We start from the raw sequence: 22,751 nt of genomic DNA on the forward strand, positions 1-22,751 counted from the left end.
TTTAGAGAGAGTGATCATGTGTGCATGGTTAGGGAGAAGGAGAGAGAATCACAGGCAGACTCCTTATTGAGCATGGAGCCTGATGCCAGGCTCGATCTCACAACCCTGAGATGATGACCAGAGTCGAAACCAAGAGTTGAACCCTTAGTGGACTGTGTCACTCAGGATCCCCATGAGTGGATGAATTTAACTCACATTTGCTTTACCATATTGATACCTTACTAGGGCTTTGCACTTAACAAATGTGCGATAAATAGCTGAGCTTTTTAATTGGCCAGTTCGTACCGTGGAAGGTCAGGAGTACGGTTTTCTTGAATTCTTTATTAAAGATGATAAACATATAAAGATATGTTCCAAATAAAATTGAATGTACACTATGGGCGACTCAGGAACATACTGTATTCTAATATGATGTAGAACACGTAGTTTGCAAAAGCTGATTTATAACTGATCATGTTCATGTGTGCAGGAATTGCTTGAAAAGGATCTTGGTAGTTCATCAGCACCAGTAGTCTAGTTATCCAGGGCTGATGAGACCCTGGGAAATCTGATATGCTTAAACAGAAATTTCTGAACATTGATATCTACTGGAAAATCAGTTGTTAACAATCAGAAATGTATTTCCAAGGAGAAAAGTATTTTATACTGTGTTAGGAGAATCCTGTTCCCAGGTGATAGATTACTAGGGCAGGGTTGTTTCTTCCACTGTGGCAAAGTTCGCTTTATGCCACTTCACTTTTACAAAAGACCTATATTACTACCTGTTTTCACTAACTGAAAGAAATCCAAAGAGGATTTTCGCTTTTATGAAATGGTAATTGTTTTTTTGCTTTATGTTGTTTTGGCTTATGAAAGGTCTCCTAAGAATATTCTTCTTTTGGGTAGCAAGGGAAATCTATATTACTATCTTCAGAAAGCTTCCTGGTGCGTATGTGGCATCAAAGCTGGCAAGGATAGACCGAGTTGCCGATACTCCTATGGGTGAAGCATAGGACTTGCTGCGTGAGTTTTTTCTTTGTTTCTGCCAACATACCGTCCTAGATTTCTTCAGAGAGTTGTTCTACTGGGCACAAATCCTTTTTCTCAGCTTCTGGCTGATTCCAATAAAAATAGGGTGTACCTTCCCCTACTATTCTAAATAGCTTCAGTTCCTCTGTTCGTGAAATTATATCGTACTCCTTTCCAAATGTTGATTCATTAACTGCAGTCCTCTGTAAGGGACTATTACTTTGTCGATAGAGATTTTGTAAATTGGTTTAAGTTATGAGAATATGGTGCTATCAATCTCTTGTTCCATTGCTACCCTCTGGACTTGATGATTGATACCCAGTTTTTTGTTTATAAGATAGAACTTTCTTAATTGAGAGAATTTCTCTGGTGTGATTATCTCTCTCTACTCAAATTTTTTTCTCTTATTCTCTACCTCCCCAGCTATATATGTCCTTAATTAAAATGTTTATTTAAAATCAGCAGTGGATAAATTACCTTTGTCCAAAAGCAAACTATTCAACTGCATATTTGAATTTAGTGATTTTGGATTCAGGTTTGATTTAAATGATGTGGATTTATGTTGCAAAAAACCAAACCTTTTAGGTATTCCTGATGTTGTAGTTGGATAATATACTCAAAGCATCTTCTAAAAGTTAATTTTCTCACTGATTGATTTAAGAGGACTTCACCTGATGAAGAAGCAATAATTAGAAAGATAATATATAAAAATTGTAATTTATTTTGCTACTAACTCACAAGAGAAAACTATTAGAACTCTGTAAAAAACTATTTACATTTTCAATTATAGGTACAAAATTTGGGGATATTAGTCATGTTTTATAATTGGGTTGCATTGTATGATATGATGCTTTGGAAGTATGAAAGGGAATGCACAAGGGCATAATTAGAGCCAAATATGCACTTACATTGGTCTCTTAGAGACAAAGCCTGGATAGGCCCCTGGGGCATTTTTCTTGAAAAGAGTCCTTGATGATCCATAATGTCATCAAATAAAAAAAATACATCTGACTCTTGAACAACATCAGGGTTAGGAGTGCAGCCCCCCCCCCCCCCAACACAGTTGAAAATCTGAGTATGAGTTTTGAATTCTTAAAAATGTAACTAATAGCCTACTGTTGACTGGAAGGCTTACCGTTGACCTAAATTAGTCAATTAACGCATATGTTGTATGTATTATATACTGTATTCTTGCAATAAAATAAGCTAGAGAAAAGAGAATATTGCTAAGAAAATCATAAGAGAAAATACATTTACAGTGCTGTATTGTAATTATTAGAAAAAAAATTTGTGGATAAGTGGACCCATGCAGTTCAAACCCATATTATTCAAGGACCAACTGTATACTTCAAATATTGTCAATAAAGTAGATTTGACATATAATAGTAAAGAAAAGTATACCTAATTTTGAAAGTGTGAAATTGTCAGGCACAGAACATATGCTAGTGATTTTTATATTTCCTTGTACTGGCAGAGGCCACTACCCTCTTTGAATTTTATGTAGGTCCATGCTATGATTGTTAATTTCCTCCAACATGATATAATGAGCCAGGCTTTTGCATTGACATTTAATTAATTAATTTATTTTATTTTTATTTTTTTTGACATTTTATTTATTTATTAAAGATTTTATTTATTTATTCATGACAGACATATAGGCAGAGACACAGGCAGAGGGAGAAGCAGACTCCCTGTGGGACCTGATGTGGGACTCGATCCTGGAACTCCAGGATCAAGCCCTGGGTGGAAGGCAGATGCTCAATCGCTGAGCTACCCAGGTGTCCCTGGATTGACATTTTAAAGTGATGTGAGCTGTCCTGCTGTGGACTGCACTAAGATTCCTTTCACTGAGACCTCTTCCTTGCACTCTTTCCCTAAGACCCAGACTGTATGAGCACTAGGGTCGTTTCCCTTGGCCCAGGTGTGGAGAGATTTATATTTATTAAGCACTAATTATGTGCTGGATATTTGCTAGATACTCTACCTATGTTATTTCAGTTAAAGCCTCTTTATAACTTCAATATTAAAGAATTAGTCTATGCATTTCAGTCATGGAGTAATAACTTATCCAGGGACCCACTAAAGGAAAGTCTGAAACTTGGCTTCCCCTCCAGGTCTGACAGTGGAGCCCATGCTTTTTCCACTCTACTGTGATAACCTGTATTTTGCAGGAAGAGAATTTAGTGGCTTGGAGAACATTTCTTGCTTCCTTTCTCCTAAGCTGCCAGAATCTCTTTTGGTATACCTAAGCAATGCCATCATTATTATTAAAAATAGTTATTCACTCATCCACCAGCCATCTAGCCATTCATCCATTCATCCACACATCTAACAAATATTTATTGAGTACTTATATTGTGCCAAGTGCTGTTTGAGAACCTGCTGATAAGCTGGTTACCAAGCCCTCTCTGCCTTATGAAGCTTATACCTGATTATCCAAAGACTCATTATACAGTGAGTATGGGGTGGGAAAGAGGGTCTGCTTAGCCCAATGTTAGACTTCTAGGAAGCCCTCAACAAGTGTGTTTCTTTTGCCCCACTTCTTTTTACCTAATTTTTATGTGCCTGGTCACATATTGCCTCTTGTTTGTTCATTTACGGTTGTACTTTGAATTGTTGACTTGGGTTTGTGTTTTTCTCAGTTCAGGATCAGCCTGTTAATCTTTAGAAACCAGCATGTTCTGCAAAGAGATTTCATCTAAATGGTCAGTTACTGATTTTGAATATTAAGAAGGTAGTATGGGATATAAACTTCCAATTATGAGACAAGTTCTGAGGATCTAATGTATAACATAGTGACTGTAGTTGAGTAACACTGTATTGTTTAATTGAAAAGTTTTTTTTTTAAAGGTAAATATGTGAAGTGATGATTGTGTTAATTAACTTGATGGAAGGAATCATGTCACCGTGTATACATATATACATATATCACATCATCTGTTGTACACTGTAAATACTGTATAATTTTTTAAAGATATATTTATTTATTTGAGAGAGAGAAAGAGTGAGAGTGGGGGAAGGGGCAGAGGGAGAGGGAGAGAGAAAAAATCTTGAGCAGGATTCCCTGCTGAGCATGGAATCTGATGCAGGGCTCAGTCCTATGACCCATGAGATCTTGACCAGACCTAAAACCAAGAGTCAAAAGCTTAACCAACTGAGCCACTCAGGTGTGTGTCCTAATTTTATTTGTTGATAATACTTCAAAGCCAGAAAAAGGAGGCAGTATGATAAAAATGATGAAATTTTTTGCTAAAATAGTACCTTTTTAGTTCTTATATAGGCATTAATCTTAACTACATTGTATATGTATACTTTTTATTTTATTGATTTATTTATTTGAGAGAGAGTGTGCGTGCATATGTGCACAAGTGAGGGGGGAGGGGTAGGGAGAGGGGAAAAGCATCTTCCCTGCTGAGCAGGGAGCCGGATATGGGGCTCCATCCCAGGACCCAGAGATCATGACCTGAGCGGAAGGCAGATACTTAACCCACTGAGCCACCCAGGTGTCCCTGTGTATGTATACTTTTATATTGTATTCAGTGTCATTGTTAATAATTTACCATATATTATGTTGCATGTCATTTTAAAAGATTTATTATATTTTACAATATGAGGTAATGAGTTAATGCCAAAACTCATTAACTGGAGCATGAAACTTAGATCCTATTATGAAATTCATTGAGCAAATGTTACTCATTGTGGAGAATCTTGACTTAGTCCTATTTTTGGAATGTTTCTTTTGTACATTATCTTGTTATCTTTGATAAATTTAAACTATTTACTGACAGATTTTCAAGTGAAATTAAACTGACACATTTCAACATGCTCCTTTAGAGCTGAGTGTTTCTTGAGCTGGTCTCTGCTTGGCTACTGGATGACTTTAGACTGTGGTGAAGATAAATATTAATAATCTCAAACATTACTTAATGTAACTTTAATAAAATTATTATTTTTGAGAATAGCATAGTTAATTCCATGGTGGCACAATTTCTTATTTTGGTTCCATTTTTCATTATTGTTACATCTAATTGTTTTCCAGGAGGTGTCAGTTTTATGTCCAAGTCTTTCTCAGAGTCCTTCATTTCTCAATCCCCACTCTCCTGGTTCAGGCCCCAGTCATCACTCACCTAAGAAGTTGCAACAGCCTTGTTACTAGTGTTTCCTTATTCAGTGTCCTTCTTCTTTCAGGGCTCTCTTCCATATTATTGTTGAAGTTTTTTGGGGGGAAAAGGAAAAAATACATAGATGCGTGTGTGGGGCACACATACATGGAGGCACATTTGTTTCTGATTGTGACGATTCCTCGTGAATCCCCTGTAGTTCCTCTCTGCTTACAGGGCAGTGGAAGCTCCTTAGCAGGTTGTTTGAAAACTTTGTGGAATAGTTCCAGCTTTCTACCACCAGCCCCTCTGTCCTTCTCCTTGCTCTTCCAGTTGGTTCCAGCCAATGAACGACTTTCTTTGCAATTTGGTTGTTAGTGGTGCTTGGTTGGCATTATTTGCATGTACACTATTCAGTCTTTCTTTTGTCCAGGTAGCCTTGTAACTGTGAAAGCCACTTATTTATCTTGTTTGAACACCTACCTAGGGGCACCACAAGCCAGTTCTGCCATCTAAGGTAGCTGAGTTTGCTTTATGTGCTTTGTAAGATGTGAAAATTTTTTTCTTGAAAGCCTTATGGCTTTAATGGAATTAAGTAACTGCAATTTAATTTTCATTCTTTAGACTGATTTGTTGAAGGTTTTTATTTTCCAATTTAGGCACTACCTGAAAATACTGAACTATTTTTTACTATTACATTTTTTACTTTTATTTTTTACTATTACATTTTCATATTAAACTTGTAGCATTAAACTTGTAGCATTTTCTTTTGTAATACTATTCATAGCTGCAGAGGTGATGGGTGTTAACTCAAATTATTGTGCTGATCATTTTGTGATATATACACATTTCAAATCATATGTTGTATACCTTAAGCTAATATAATTTTATATGGCAATTTGATTTCAGTAAAACTGGGAGGAAAAACCAAACACACTTGCTCACTCTGCTAGCCTACCTCTCCTTGTACAGTGAACATAACAAAAACTTTGTAAGTCATTAGCATCAGCATAGATTAAAAAAAAAATACTCCTACTTCCTTGGCCTGATAGAATTGCAAGTCATTCCAAGTTCAGCTGAATGCTTCTCAGTATTTGAAGGTGAGTATTCACACTATAGCAATTCTGAATGACATGCCCTATGCCCATAACTGATAGGATTACGAGATTTGCTAAGTCGTATTTGTAATCGCATAGTGATGGATACCCCACAAGTTCATGGATGCGTGTTGAGGGAGGCATTTGGTTCCCTGGCTTTGAGGCCAAAGCTAGATGAGACACTGAATTGATAGTAAAGCCAGTCTAGCTCTAGTGGCTCTCAGGGAAAATTTCTATACGGTCTTTAGAGTTTAAGTTTTTCTTCATATGTTTGATATTAAAAACCTGTCTCCATGGTTTATACTCTTTGTTTACTCATACATCATGGGCATTGCAGCCTTTTCTGTCTTTATCCTCTATTTCCAACCCCTCATTGATTTTCCTCCTCTTTTTTGCCCTTATTTGTTATTCTTCCCTGATCCTATTGAGTTGATCTTAGAAGCTTTATGTTCTTTTGCCATTTCTTGAGGTAGAACCTGTCAACACTTCGGCTTTTATTTTTGCTGTTTTTACATGTCCTTCACCATGATTTGAACTGTAAACTTTTTGAGAGGAAGGTCTGCTACTGGGACCTTTAGAGTTCTGCAGCTTTTGGAAACTCAGAGCCTTATACTCAATTGATGTTTAGGAAGTGTTTGAATTATACAACAGAGGAAGTAGTCAATAAAATTAAAAGCCTACTGAACATGAGAAAATATTTGTAAATGGTATATCTGATAAAAGGTAGTATCCAAAATATTTAAAGAATTTATACAACTCCAAAAAACCCCAACTAGTCCAGTTAAAAAGTGACCAGAAGACATAAATAGACATTTTTCCAAAGACTTACAGATGGCCAACACATGAAAAGATGCTCAAACGTCACTAATCATCAGGGAAATGCAAATCAAAACCACAGTGAGATCTCACCTTATGCTTGTCAGAATGCCTAAAATCAAAAACACAAACAAGTGTTGGTGAGGATGTGGAGAAAAAGTTCACAGTTCACCCTTGTGAATGGTTAGGAAGCAAACTGAAACAACCACTGTGGAAAACAGCATGGAGATTCCTCAAAAAATTAAAAATAGAGTTAGTTAGCATATGATCCAGTAATTTCCAATGGGTATTTACCTAAGGAATATGAAAACTTGAATTCAATAGATACATGCTCCCCTACGTTTATTGCGACATTATTTACAATACCAAGATATGAAGTAGCCCAAGTGTCCGTTGACTGATGAATAAAAAAGTATATATATACACACACACATACACACAACGGAATGTTAGTCATAAAAAAGAAGGAAATCTTAACATTTGCAGTGACATGAATGGATATAGAGAGTATAATAACTATGTGAAATAAGTCAATCAGAGAAGACAAATACCATATGCTCTCACTCATATGTGAAACTTAATAAAACAAACAAGCAAAGGAAAAGAAAAGAGAGAGAGATAGAGGACATACCCAAGAAACAGGCTTTGCTATAGAGAACAAACTGATGGTTACCAGAGGGGAGGAGGGCAGGGGAGGAGGTGATGGGGATTAATAGTGCACTTATCTCGATGTGCATTGAGTAATATATGGAACTGGTGAATCACTATATTGTAACTAATATGAAACTATGTTAACTAACTGGAATTAAAATTTTAAAAGAAGTGTATTTACTTAAATACTTGTTCTTAAGTACAGCAAGTAATTGCACCTTGGTTAAAGTGACTTGCTTGGTTGGTGAAGGTACAGCTAGGTCTTAGCTTTTGTTGAGACTATGACAAGTGTAACTTTCGTTTTTGAGAGTGAGGAGACATGGTTGAAACTTCCTTTGTCATTTAGCTCTAACTCTGAGTGGTGCTAGTAACCTGTTCTTCCATGAGTTCAAGTCCTGCGTCAACTGTGAACTTCTGCTTTTCTAGAAAGTTTGTTTCATTATTAACTGAATGTTTTTTACATTCCAGTGAAGGGAAGAGGGGCAGTTGATTATCTAGTTGCATTATCCACCCCATCTGTTTCCTGTATATGACAGTAATTTCCACCTCGTGCCTTTGCCCATAGGGTCAGAAGCACATACAGATGTGATTCTGGTTCTTTCAGTGAAGAGAAAGTTAACTACTCAACTTTCTTAAGATCTGTTTGCTTTTTTTCAGGCCTCAAGCTTGTCATTAATATATTCTCTTGTCACTTTAATACCAAAAGTGACTTTTCTAGTGTGAAGAGTAGGTGGCACACTTTGTAAGGTGTCTCGAGCCTGTGCTTTCCTGTGGGAGATTAGGACTGTCTGTTCTGGAAGTATGCTATTTTGAGAGGTAAACCTATTATTTTCATTTTAGAAATGGGTTCGAGGCATACACATAAAACATCTTGGGATTTATGACTAGTTTGGCATCATTGCATAAATAAATTTTAATTTTTTTATTCTATCATATGGGAACTTTTCTGAATTCATGCTTTGCAAAGGAACAAACTAAATATTAGGGATTGTTTGGTATTCATGTCAACAGTGGCTTCATTGGGTGGTAAAATGTCACAGGTTGGGCTGAAGGGATGCTGAGATGGTGTGTGTGTGTGTGTTTTAACTAATACAAATATACTAAGAGGAATGAGTATTGTATTGACTTACAGATATTAAACCTTATTACTTTTCTTAATTTAAAAATATTTCAAATAGACTTTTATATAATACTATCTTCATCAGATCTTAACCTTCTGCCATATTTGTGTGAGATCATAAAACATTTTGGAAAAAGTTGAAGGCTCCCCCTTTCTCTAATCTCAGACTGGTTTCTTTTGTTGGAATGCACATTATTTGATGGCTTTTAAAATAAATACTATATTTCTGTCAGTTTACCCAGTAAGTAGTTGAGTGGTGGTTTCCATTAGGGAAATGAAATTTATACCCCTCCCATCTGCAGCTTATGGTTATACTGCTTCTGAAGAGGTTTTAGGGAGAGGATGTGGGGTCAGTGAACAAGATGAGAAGTATATATATTTTGGAAAGTAAATTTGACTAAATGTGAGCATTCACATCCTGGTTAGTTGTTTAGTTTAAATGATATTTCAGAGTTACTAAGTCATTTCTTCAGATTAATTGTTAATCTGCTCAAATTTCTGGATGGTCGCTAAAACGGACTTTTTTTCTGTGAAGATTTTGTCCTGTAGGTTCTAAGGATGTTTTCTTGCGTTGTATGAACTTGGTTGGTTTTGGCTAATTTTCCTCTAAGTGTTTTTTTTTTTTTTAATATTGTATTCATTTATTCATGAGAGAGAGAGAGAGAGGCACAGACATAGGCAGAGGGAGAAGCAGGCTCCATGCAGGGAGCCTGACGTGGGACTCGATCCCGGGTCCCCAGGATCATGTCCTGGGCTGAAGGCGGCGCTAAACCGCTGCGCCACCCGGGCTGCCCTCCTCTAAGCGTTTCATCCAATTTACAGAATTCTGAATATCTGTCTCTTTTACTTTTTTTTTTTTTTTCTTGTGGAAGTATGATACAAAAATCGAAAGCTATTTATTTTTCCTTAATGCTATCGCAGTCTGGTTTAATTCTGTGGCAAAGTTTTCATCGTTCAATTTTCGTTCAATTCTGGATATGTTAAACTTGTATCATGTTTTCGAATTGAAATTGAGTTTTGATAGGTTTCAGAAAACAGAGGGGAAAAAAAATTACTAAAAAGTAGGGCTTGTGTGTGTGTGCGCGTGTGTGTTTTACCATTGCTTGTATATCACAATTAAGGAAAAACTAGGGAAACAGATTAAAAAAAGACTGCCAGTGATCCTGTCACTCATATATCTTATTTTTTTTTGCCATATACCTTTACAGGTTTTTTTTGAAAAATAACATATTTTAATAAATATATAGTTTATCATATATATTTTCATTTAATATTATAAACAGTAAAGTAGTAATTTATAAGTAATTCCTAAGTTGCAATTATTCTAAACACTATAAGGTGGAGGTTATGTAATACAGTAGTAGGAACACAGGCTTTGTTTCAGATGGATTTAGTTTTGGGTTCCTGCTTGTTTCTACTATTAAGTTAACTGTGTTACCTCGGGGCAGTTATTAACTACTCTGTTTCCTCAAGTGAAAAAATGTGGCTCATAATAACTATCTTGCAGGGTTATTTAAAGATTAGATGGAATAATGAACAGCTCGTTCATATTGTGCTGGGAACACACAGTACTTATTAACTTATTATTGGAGGTTACATGACAAGAACAAGAATATTAGAAAAGGATTGGTTGTCTTGGGTTTAAATTCTAATGCCATCACTTTTTAATTTGCTTTGGGCAAATTGAGCTTTAGGACCTCACTGATTCCTACTTGTATTCCTCGTAAAAAAAGGGGATAATAAAAAAAGGGGTAATAATATCCATCTGCTAGGATTATTATATTGATTATATGAGATAGAGACTGTTATGTGACTGGCATATTGTGGGCACTCAAAGAATAATTATTGTTATTAATAAGGAGGATTATTTAATTGAAAGGTTGAGACATTGAGGGCTCTGTGAATAGTGTGAATAGGACTGCTGCTGCCACCTGCCCCAATTTTGGAGTAGGTAGCCATCATTAAAATAGCATATTAGGAGGCAGTTTTTAGAGACCTTCAACATGTAATGAAAATCTACCAAATATAATTGGACATATATGCTGAAATATATAACTGTTTGTGTTTCTCATGTGTAGGTTGTAGATTGCCTCCATCCCTCTCAAGCTGCATATCTTTCTTAGCTCTCATGAGCCTTCCCATGTTCTTTCCCTCATTTCTGTGTTTTCTTGATTTTAATATTTAGAAGCACCAGTTCATGTTGTTATTTCTCCCCTTTACTATCATGATGTACCTCTTAGTTATTTATATGCGTGTGTATAAAATTTGAGAAAGGTCGTAGGAAAGGAATCTTGATCATATTATTCTCACATTCTACTCTGTTGCTTTGGTGTTGAATGCTGCCTAGACCCTCCTTTTTTATTAGTTTTTATGTCATTTTATATCATAGAAGCAATACCCCTTTTAATTAATCTCTCTGTAATTGTATGGTTAGGTTATGGAAGGTGAGTTGGGTGGTGAACTCATGTCGGGTGGGTGGCTTGTTGGAGTTGATCAAGGTCCTTGTTTGTGGTCAAGTTGCTGCAGTCCCCCTCCCCCCCACACACCCCATGTTTATACGTCAGTGTGATCACTCTGTTTCCTTCTGTTGTCCACCCAGTGCCCTGACTCTGAAGCTACTTTTTCTATAAAAAAATGTAAGGTGGAGCTTACTTCTTCTTTTTCTTTAAAGATTTTATTTATTTATTCATAAGAGACAAACAGAGAGAGGCAGAGACTTAGGCAGAGGGAAAAGCAGGATTCCCATGGGGAGCCCAATGCAGGACTCGATCCTGGGACTCCAGGATCACACCCTGAGTGGAAGGCAGACATTCAACCACTGAGTCACCCAGGTGCCCAGAGCTTACTTTGTCTTCACTACACACATGTGTGCACATATGTGTAAATGCAGTGATACACATATACACATAACACACATACACATACCCACCCCAGTAAAGAGACTGCATTTGGTATTATTATTATTATTATTATTATTTTATTTATTTATGATAGTCACAGAGAGAGAGAGAGAGAGAGAAAGGCAGAGACACAGGCAGAGGGAGAAGCAGGCTCCATGCACCGGGAGCCCGACATGGGGCTCGATCCTGGGTCCCCAGGATCGCGCCCTGGGCCAAAGGCAGGCGCCAAACTGCTGCGTCACCCAGGGATCCCCTTATTATTTTTTATTTTAAAAAAAATTTTATTTATTTATTCATGAGAGACACAGAGAGAGAGGCAAAGACACAGGCAGAGGGAGAAGCAGGTTTCATGCAGGGTGCCGGACGGGAGACTCGATCCCAGGACTCCAGGATCACGCCCTGGGCCGAAGGTGGCGCTAAACCGCTGAGCCTCCCAGGCGTTCCTGCATTTGGTTTTAGATGAAGTCAGTAAAAGGAGACAAAATTAATAAATGCACAAGTTTTGCCAGAAATCTAAAAAATTTCTGTTTTGGAGATTGGCATTCAAGGGTGTAAATATAGTCTAAAATTTTTCTAAGAGGCTTGCTTAAAAATAAGTAACCAGAAGACATTCTTTTTTTTTTTTTTAGAAGACATTCTTTTAATATTCTGGGATTAGGAGCTGGTAAAAGTGACTCACCTTTTGTCTGAAAGTTTTTGAAGCATGTCCAAAGGGTACTTAAAGGGGGAAAACTGTTCCCCTTCAAGTTTATTAAAGGACTAACCATATTCTAATTTCATTTTAAGTTACACATTTTTAATTCACATGTTGATATACATTTTAATTTTCTTTTTTTTTTTAAATTTTTTTATTTACTTATGATAGTCACAGAGAGAGAGAGAGAGAGAGAGGCAGAGACACAGGCAGAGGGAGAAGCAGGCTCCATGCACTGGGAGCCCGATGTGGGATTCGATCCCGGGTCTCTAGGATCGCGCCCTGGGCCAAAGGCAGGTGCCAAACCGCTGCGCCACCCAGGGATCCCATATTTTAATTTTCATTAATAGTTACCTTCATAGTAGGGATCTAGTATATTCTTAATGAATGACTATTTCATGACTATTAACTAACTATTGATTTGTTACTGATTTTAAGTTATGTTTAGCATTTGCAAGGGCTTCTTAACAGACTGTCATTTGATCCTCATAATCTTATGAGTTAGATAGGGGAGGAATTTTCTCCATATCGCAGGGAACTTAGTGGAATTGCTCAGGTGCCACTAAGTGATAACTCCAGGGTTTGAATTTAGTACTTCTCGCTTCTAATGCTATGCTTTTTGGTCAGCGCTGTGGTGTTTTCCCATACGGATGTGGAAATATTTCAATACTTTGTGTTGTAAAAGTTGTTCACTCATTCAACAAAGTTTTGTTGCGGGTACGATTTTAAGTTCTAGACCTTTGTGGATGAATGTAAAGACATGCTTTCCACTTTGAAGGAAGACTGTTCATAAATAAATAAGTAGATGAGGTAATTACTGTGCCTACAGTAATAATGATGGGTACATAGTAGGTGCCCAATAAATGTTTACTAAGTGAATAAATAAGTGAGCAAAGTGATAAAAAGGGAATAAACAGTGAGTGTAGGGTCTCATATAGATAGATGGACGACAGAAGGTATTTCTGAGGAAGTGATGTTTAAGCCAGAGGAAGAGCATTTCAGACAAAAGGACAGCATATACAAAGATCTAGGGCAGGAAAGAACTTGACCTTGTTGAGGATACTGAAGATGGCAGTGGAGCTAGAGCATAGTAAGCTAAAGAGACAGGAGTCCAACATGAAATTGAAGAGAAAGAGACCAATTATGTAGGACCGCTCTTAGACCATGGTAAGAAATTTGGCTTTTATTCCAATGTTGGGAGACAATTTCCATGTGTATTGTGTTTCCATATTGATTACCTTTGTTCTGGACCGTCGTTTCAGGGGTGATTTGTATAGTCATCAGCCTTGGAGGCTACCCTCCAGAGCAAAGATCAGTCACATTTTACTATCTATATAATAAACACAATGTCTCCTTCTGGGGTAAAGTTCAGGTAGGCATACTGCCCATTATAAAAGATTTGGGTTCATTAAGCTCAGGGTTACTCTCCTGTAACAACCCGCTGCTGTGTGGGTATTACCTGGTGGGAATTGGGACTTAAGAGACTGGCACCAAAAAATGCTGATACTCTGACTACTGCTATTGCTGTGAGTAATGAAGTCTTTTGTCTCTGACCCGAGTGTCTCATGTCCTCAGTGGTATCCATACACCTGGGACAGTCTAACTTACTACCTTGGAAGTTAGGGTAAAATCTTACATCTTGCATACTTCTTGATGTCTCAGGATATGGAAAGCCAGTGGTAGGTTTTCAGCAGGGGAATAATAATACGCAGTTTAACCTTTTAAGAAGTCAGTTCTAACTACCCTGTGGAAAATGATCATGGCTAGAAGTTAACGAGGAATCTGGGCCAGTTGTCTAGTTGAGAGATAATAGTGGCTTAGACTGGTGTGTTGCCAGTGGATATGGAGAGGAGGGAATTATTCAGGATGGTCTTCAGGAGGTAGAATTTAGAGGTCTCATAGAATGGATATGGGCTGTGGAAGAAAGTAATAGTCAAAAAAAGGAATAGACCGTCAATCTTAGGTTTTTGCTACAACAAATGGGTCGATAGAAGTGACTTTCAGTTGGAGAAGCATCAAGATTAAGATAATTTGCTTGCAAAAGGACTTATTTCTAACTTTTGTGTTTATTTTTATTTATTTAAAAGATTTTATTTATTTATTCGAGAGAGAGAGAGGCAGAGACACAGGCAGAGAGAAGTAGGCTCCATCTATCCTGGGCTGAAGGCAGCACTAAACTGCTTTTGTGTTTAGAAGTGCAGGGAAAGGAAGAATAAGTAGTAGGTTGTACAACCTGGGATCAAAGGACCATTATGTGTACTTTCCAGGGGAAGAATATTTTTCTTTTCTTTTCTTTTTTTTTTTTAAGATTTTATTTATTCATGAGAGATGCACACACACAGAGAGAGGCAGAGACACAGGCAGAGGGAGAAGTAGGCTCCATGCAGGGAGCCCAAAGTGGGACTTGATCCTGGAACCCCAGTATCACGCCCTGAGCTGAAGGCAGGTGCTCAATTGCTGAGCCACCCAGGTGTCCCAAAGAACATTTTTCTTGTGTCTTCATGAGTTGTAAAATCCATTAATGTTTAATGTTTAGAAATTCAAGTCTTGCAGTCCCTTATTAAGTGAGTTGTCTCAATAACACTAAATTAGATTAGCTTGCGAGGATTTATTTCTTAAATAGCTGTATTGATTTTTACCCCAAATTCATTATCTGGGAGTTTACAAGGAAACTCTTTAATATGTTTCAAGGTTTTCCCCTTTCCAACATTAAAATAAGAATGCATTTTTTCATATTTATTTTTTAGATTCTAAATTTCTTTAATTTTTTAAAAAAGAATTATTTATCTTAGAGAGAGAGAGAGAGAGAGAGAGCATGGGGAGGGGCAGAGGGAGAGGGAGAGAAGCAGACTCTACACTGAGCACGGAGCCTGATTTGGGGCTTGATCTCTTAATACTGAGATTATGACCTGAGCTGAAATCAAGAGTCAGAGGATTAACTGACTGAGCCTCCTCGGTGCCCTGAGATTGTGAATTTCTTTTAAAGCTGGGCTGTTGTCCCTAAATTCTCAAGGATAATTATTGCTCGTCCTGTGATCATGTAAGCTTAATATAGTAAGATGTAAGAAACAAGTGCCTATGAATTAATTTATTCTTTGTCATTTTCATTTGGAAATACCTCAGGATAACTTCTTGTCTTTCTAATACCGGTTACTGATTTCAGCAGCACCTGATTGCTTTTCATAAAGAAAGTAACTAAAAAGCTTGGGGAGGGGGTGGCCCTGGCCCTGCTTTCTTTTTTATCTAAAGAGATTTATTCTTTTGTGTGCTTCTCATGCGCTTACTGTCTTTACAGGATCATTTTGCATTTCTTAACCTTTATGTATTGTAGACCGTTTTAGGTTACAGCATGAAGTCTGCAGTGAGTTTTGAATTAGTTTTGCACCATCTTGCACGTATTCTTTGTTTTCTTTTGTTCTATGGTATTTTCCTTATTCTGTGGCCTAGGTCTAGATGTTTCCTCTTTGGAAAGAAAAGGAAAGGGAAGATAGAACTTATTAACAGGCTTTTGGGGGAGTTGGGGAGGAGGCTAAGCTGAAAATTATTTCTGCTTTAATTTGTATTCCACCCCTTGGAAATCAGCAGTGGGAAAACATATTCCATTGTAAAGACAGCCCCCCCCCCCGCTAAAATCAAGATCACAAAATCATTAGTGCTGATCATGAGACTTTTCTAGGTGGTATGAGTTGTTATTAATCACTAATAGACTCTGGAGATACTTCTACCAGAAATGCAGTTAGAATGTGGTTATTTCTGACTTTTTGAGAAGATAAATATGCTTTTTTCTTTTCTTCTCATGGAGATCCATGTTTTGACTTTTAACAATTTTAAACCATGCCTAGGTAGCAGAGTGGGATTTGAACTTTCTGGGATGTGTGGTCTTTCCTTCAGAGAACTATTGTTGCTGTGCCTCAGCATTCCATTAAACAAATTCTTTAAAAGGGCTCAACATTTGTCACTAATTTCAAATTTCACACAGTGTGCATAAGTGATGTATAGTTTCGCCCTATTTAGGCTGTTTGGAATTTCATGAATGAGTTGCTAGTTTTCTCTCTCGTTTCCTGATTTCAAAACAAAGCAGAACTATTAGTAATAAGATTTTACCAGGGCCTTCTGAGGGATTTTATGTATTGACTTACTTGAGCCCGAATGTGTAGCCTATGGAATGTGCTGGAAACTCCCTAAAGGATTCTTTATATTGTTCTTGCAGTCTCTTTAGCCCTTGATCCATAGTTCCATCTCTCCTGCCCATCTTCTTCCATTTGAGGTAAAGCTAAGGGCACAGTAATTAGAGGATTTGAGTCAGAGCTCCTGCTTGTTGATCTGTGACCCCAGGCAACACACTTAACCTTTCTTGGCTTCAGAGCTTCACTGTAAAATTCAGACTCTGCTGATGACCTCCTCACGGTTTAGTGAGACATAGTTGTATATGTCAAAGAACTTGTGTTTAGGGCTGGTAGGTTCTCACCAAGAACTAGAACACAATCAGTATTCTGAAGTTGTGTGTTCCCCTATGATCTCATCCTTCTGCCTCTGTCTGGAGGTGACTACTATCCTCAATTTTCAGCATTCCCTTGCTTTAAAAAATGAATATATTTGTAAACTATATTTTAGCCTTGCCTGTTTGGGTTCTGCAAAAAATGGTATCATATATAGTCTCTCATAATGTTTTTGTCTTTGTGGGCTTCTCCCTTACTGGTCCCTTAAAGAGAGTAGGCTTTTTCTGATACTAGATCAGAGGTTGGGGTAGCATTAGGTGACACGGGGCACTGAGTCCAAGTAGGAAAAGGGATTATTGGGAGTTGGGTTTACTACTATTATAGGGAAGCGAGAGGGGAAAGCTAGAAAGACCCCATGGTTGGGCAGGAATTCAGGCCATCTGCATGAACTCCTGATCTGGAATAGACATAGATATAGAAAGAAAGAAGGAGGTGTGTGTATATGTATGCATGTACTTCTGTTCTCCTGGCTAGGAGCAGCTATAACCCATTTGCAATAAGCACACCCTGATCTTGGTTTCTAAATACCACTTTTCCCCCTTCTAGAATAGTAGGAGTTACTAGACTAGAAATCACTTTTTGGCAGCCATCATAAAATAATTAATTTGGCCAAGAATTATCCCTGGACACAAATACTGGTCAAAGTTCGTTGGTAGGATATTTATATAGTCTGAAAGTATCCTACCACAAAGTACTTAATAATTACAAAATAGAAAGAGTAACTTTGCAGTGGAAATCTGACAGAGTCCCCCCTAAAATCAGGTGATAGAAGTTCATGTTACCAGTATGGGAAAAAGATTAACATAGTGTATCACCTGGTAGGATACAACAAGGGGAACTATCTTCCTTGGCATTCCTGCTGAAAATTCGTAACTAGAAACTAATCATAAGGGAGTATTAGACAAACCCAAATTAAGGAACATGCTACAAAATTGGCCTGGTCTTCACAGTTGTCAAGGTCACGAATGTCAAAGAAAGTCAGGAATTCTAGATTGAAATACACTAATGAGATGTGAAAACTAAGTACAGTATGAGATCCTGAATGGATTGGATCCTTTTACTAAAATGGACATTATTGGGATAATTGGAGGGTGTAAGATCTGGTCTGCAGATTAGATGATGGTACTATGTAATTTTGATGATTTTCCTGGCCATAATTGCAGTTTTGTAGAATGCCCTCATTTATAGAAATTACTGTCTAAACTCTGTAGGGGTGATAGGCTATTATGTTGGCTACTTACTCTTAAGTGACTCAGAAATAAAGTTATTTGTATGAGCTAGTCTTGGGTTATTTTTGTTTTTGTTATTTTGGTTGATCTGAGATTATTAAGCAAAACAACAAAAAGCCCCTCGTATTAGTTGACTTAGTAGTTAATTGTTGGCTTATCGGACAAATCATTTGTAAGGTTTAAGAGGTTTGCTTTTTCATGTTGTCTTGCAGCTGCCCCACAGTGTAGGCTTTATGCCACATCTTGATTTGTCTTTTGGTGTATTGGTTTTAGAGTATTTGCCATTATTTCATGGGGTGCCTGGGTGGCTCCCTCCATTAAGCATCTGACTTTTGATCTAAGCTCAAATCTTGATATCAGAGTTGTTAGTTCAAGCCCCATATTGGGCTCCACATTGGATGTAGAGCCAACTAAAATAGAACAATACAAAACAAAATAAAACAAAAATAAAAATAAAAAAGTATTTACCATCATTTCATTAATATGTTCTTTCTCCTGCTCATTATTTATTGTGACAAACTCCTTTTCATGGAAAGTATGATTTATAGAAATAGGGCCTTTTATTGTTACAATTTAGTGATAATACTATATTTAATTTTGACTTTGTATGTTTTACTCTTTTATCCTCAATTTGCTGGGGAGCTATTCAAGCTTTCCTTTTCTCTGTCTCTCTCTCCTTTTCTTTCACCACACTGTATCTACCTTAGCATTGAACATATTTCATTAGGCTTTTAGTATAAGGTATTGGGCTGGTTGATTGCTGTTTTAGAATTTAGAGTTTCAGAAAGCATAAACAGGGTAAGGGGAATTGCATAGACAGAGTGGTGAATTCGATGTTATACTAAATCATAAGCTGGGCAGTTACCTGAGTGGTTAGCCCCCAGAGGTTTAGGATGAAGCATATCAGGACCAAGCTGGTCATACTTTAAAAGTTCTAAGGCTTGGGAGGAGGGTCAGGGAAAGGTAGGGGAACTAAGGGAGAAGGTTAATTGTCAGAGCAGCCTCCCCTCTCTGAAAACATGATGTGCGAGTTATCTGTTTGGTAGAAATCTGCCCTTTCTTGTTAGAACGAAGAATCATGGGTTAAAGGCATTGAATGTCCACCCATACTTTTTTTCTGTGGAGGAACTGAAATCCATCATCGGACTTGTTTTCCTTAGGTAGGGTGGAGGACAAATTTCTCTTTAGCAGCTACACTAATTTTAATATTTTTCAGAATGATCAAGGAAAAAAAAGCTTTTAAAAACCCAGAGTGGTAGTTACATTGCACTTAGTATACACCCACACATGCAGGCTTTTCTTCAGCATTTTGTTATTTTTTTTCTTGCTGCTTTTACAGTGTAGGTGGCCTTCTCTGGATTGCTTTTGACAGGAAATTGAGCAACCTTTCTTTTTTGGAACAGAATATATTTTACTGGTGAGAGGAAAAAAAATAAAGTGTTTATGTTTTGAAATTTGATTATGAATTCTTATTTGAAGACTGATTTTAAGTCTAGAAAAATGAGGTTGGGTTAAGTAGATTTCACATTGTGTGTTAATATTTCTGAGCCTCCCCAGTAATTTTTAGGCCTTCCCTTCTTTCTTCCTTTTTTATAGAAAAAAAGGAAGGCCTGGAAATTATTTTGCTTAATAAAAAAAAAAGTACTCTGCTTTGTTCTCTTAGCCGCTGATGGGTATTAAGAAGTCATCTTTGACCAGGTCATTAGTTTTTTGGCTTTTGTTTGAAGCTGCCTTCCCCAGTGGTCTTCTATCTATAGTGGAGGAGTGATGGGCTCTACACTGGTTTCACAGGCATCTTGAATCTAGAATGGATATTAGCCCTTCCTTTGGACAAGAACATTATTCAGTAAAGCTTCCTACTGATTTGGCTTTTGTAGAGGTTCCCAGAGCACGGGTAGGGGGCTCCATATGGGAGGGCTGCCTCTGACACAGATCCAGCCTACCCTGCCAGCCCCCCCACCGATCCTTGGGGATGCGAATGCCAGTCTGCCCGCCGCACACCCAGGTGCTCACTGCCTGGGTGATTGTGGTTGAGTACGATTTACATAGTTCCTTTCTACACTGGGGACTCAGAGAAAGAAATCAGTCTATAATTAAAATATAAACTCAAATGCTACATCGAGGAAATGTCCAGTCAGAATGGACTAATTCTGATGGAATCTTCCTAAGTGTGTTCATGTAGCATATCCTTTCATTTGGTTTAAACTTTGCATGTTTGTTCATGAATCTAGCCAGATTACTGGTGCATGTCAGCTGTCAGATATGTCTTCGTTATGTAATTAGTTAGTTACAGCTCATTAATTAAGCTCGACAAAACAAAGCATGTGTTTTGAGTGTTACAGGTGTCCTTACTTATTTTCTTAGGCTGTGGATGCAGCCTAAGGAAATAAGTTGACTAAGTGTATTGGTCAATCGTGTAGAAACTGCAGGGTTTAGTATGTGGGAAACTTGACTTTATAGGTTTCTTTTCCCCATAGTGCCCCCCTGCTCTTTGCACCATGTGATTGCAGTAGGGGAGGAAAGACCTGCTACAAGGTTTTGCCAGGGTCTGTTTTGCTGTCTGCATAAAGTCATTGTAGGCTCCGTTTGAACATTTAAAGTGGATTTTGAAGTACCTAGCTGCATATTTGGCTTAATCAGTGATGGGAGTCCTACTATCTAGGGTGAGAAGCTGGGAAGAGGAACTTCACCGCTCTTGGCCTTGCCAGGAATGGGGAATATCTATCTGTGAGGGAAACTAAACCCTGGTTCTTTTCACTCTTCTTAGTTTCCATTTTATATGTCTGGGAACAAAGTTGTGGGGCTAAGTTAACATAGTTGTAGTCTGACACAGCATTTCACCTCAGTGAACGTTAAAAAATTAGTTTCTTGGAAGGCTCTTAAGGGCATGTGTACTTTGATTATTTTAATATTTTTAGAATGGATACATGTACCGTATATCATTAATATGGAGCATGGTCATATTCCTTTAAGTAATGATAAGCTTACCAGTCACAGGAAATGTTACTGTCTCTAGTGGGAGCTTATAGCCTATCTGAAAGGACCCGCTGAGAATTGTAAAATTTCTAAGTGATCAGAATAGCTGTTTGCTTTGGAGAACAGGGTTTCTCAACCTTACTGCTGTGACCTTTGGGGCTGGATTATTCTTTGTAGTGAGGGGCTGTCTCGTGCAGTAGGATGGGGTTAGCAGCATCCCTGGCTTCTACCCATTAAATGCTGGCAGCTTACCTCCTCCCCATGTTGAGACAACCAAAAATATTTCCAGACATTGCAAGATATCTCCTGGTGTTCTCACCCCCTGTTGAGAACCACTGGTTCGGAACAGTGGTTCCCCTGGGCACGGACAGGCTGACTACATCAGCATCACCTTGTTGGTGCACTTCGTACACATTCGAGTTCCTGAGTTTCTCCTCAGACTTTCTGAATGGATGATACGGGCTGCAGCCCTGGATCAGCAACCTGCCTAGAGACTGAATAACTGGGTTTAGGAATTTGTTGTTTAAGTAGGAGTGGCTGTTGGTTGGCTTACACATAAAGAGATGACCAGTGAAGGAGAGTTTTAGAGGTAGAGTAAGTATATCCTCTCAAAGTTATGATTCGGTTTGTAGCAGTGATCTTTCCCCCCTTAATATTGTGAGGGACAATTGTATGTTTTTCAGAATTCGAAAATAACCTTATTATGCTAAAGTTGATAATTATTTTAATCCAGGTGTTGAGAGAATACCTCAAGTTGGACTCAAAAGCAGGATTCATTACTAACTCTGACGTGGAAGAAGGTGAGTTGGTGAAGTAGTCACGAAGTCCTGTGGGGGAAGGGAGTGCCACTTGGCCGCTGATGCTTAGGAGGCCTGTTCCTTGTAGGGATATGCAGATTTTTCACACGTGGACCCTGTGTTTGTTCCTCACTGGTTTTTCCTCCTTCATTGTTTTTGCTGCTGAAAGGCAGAAATGGAATTGGGGAGGAAAGGAAACTCCTGTGCAGTTCAGCATTGTCATCTTTACAGATAAAATAGTTCAGGTTTTTTTTTTTCTGGCTACTTAAATTAACAATAAGAAGGTTTTTATTACCTACTTATGTTTCTGTTGCACAGTTAATCCGTTCCAAAAAATCTTCTGTGTGTTTCTTAAAATTTGGTGGATGTTGACACCTTAGCCCATGCTAACCGTGTTGCATTAGTGTGTGATATCGAATGTCAGGCTTATCCTGAAAAAGTGAGAGATGGTTGGATGATCTGCCTGACATTTATCATGTGGGTGTCACCCCTGGTCTCAGAGTGGTTCCCCTTGGTTATTACTCCCAGGTAGGAACCCAGGCCCACTTTAGGCCTGTTGTAATGTTTCAGTGGACATTTTCATCAGTTGTAAAAGGGTATGTACTCTTACTGAGAAAAACAACAGTGTCATTCAGATTGAGAGAGAGAGAGAGAGAGACATTTCCACAAGCTACAAATGGTGTAATAAGTTAAACTCTTAAATTCAGATAAAATAAGTGTCTTGGGGATGTGTAGGTTTCTTTGGTTTTGCTGAAGCAAAGACTTGGGGATTTTTCTTACCTGTTACTTCTTTAGAAGCAGAAGCAAATTGCCTAAGGAGTTGGCTCTTTTGGAGCACTACAGCCTACAAAGGATGGTCAAGGT

General features: G+C 37.9%; 1 protein-coding gene across 42 annotated transcripts in view; it reads left to right on the plus strand.

The window, feature by feature from the left end:
• SIPA1L1 (signal induced proliferation associated 1 like 1) overlaps positions 1 to 22,751 on the plus strand; it is a 371,521-nt gene that overhangs the window by 60,587 nt on the left and 288,183 nt on the right. For 11 of the 42 annotated variants that reach the window (XM_072761873.1, XM_072761893.1, XM_072761865.1 and 8 more), the window contains one exon: positions 21,824 to 21,890. The exons of the other annotated variants lie outside the window; for them this stretch is intronic. The gene's annotated coding sequence lies outside the window, so the exon portion shown is untranslated. The remainder of the gene's footprint in view (positions 1 to 21,823; positions 21,891 to 22,751) is intronic. 42 annotated transcript variants of the gene reach the window in all.

This window comes from Vulpes vulpes, chromosome 6, assembly GCF_048418805.1.
Source record: "Vulpes vulpes isolate BD-2025 chromosome 6, VulVul3, whole genome shotgun sequence".
Classification (NCBI taxonomy): Eukaryota; Metazoa; Chordata; class Mammalia; order Carnivora; family Canidae; genus Vulpes; species Vulpes vulpes.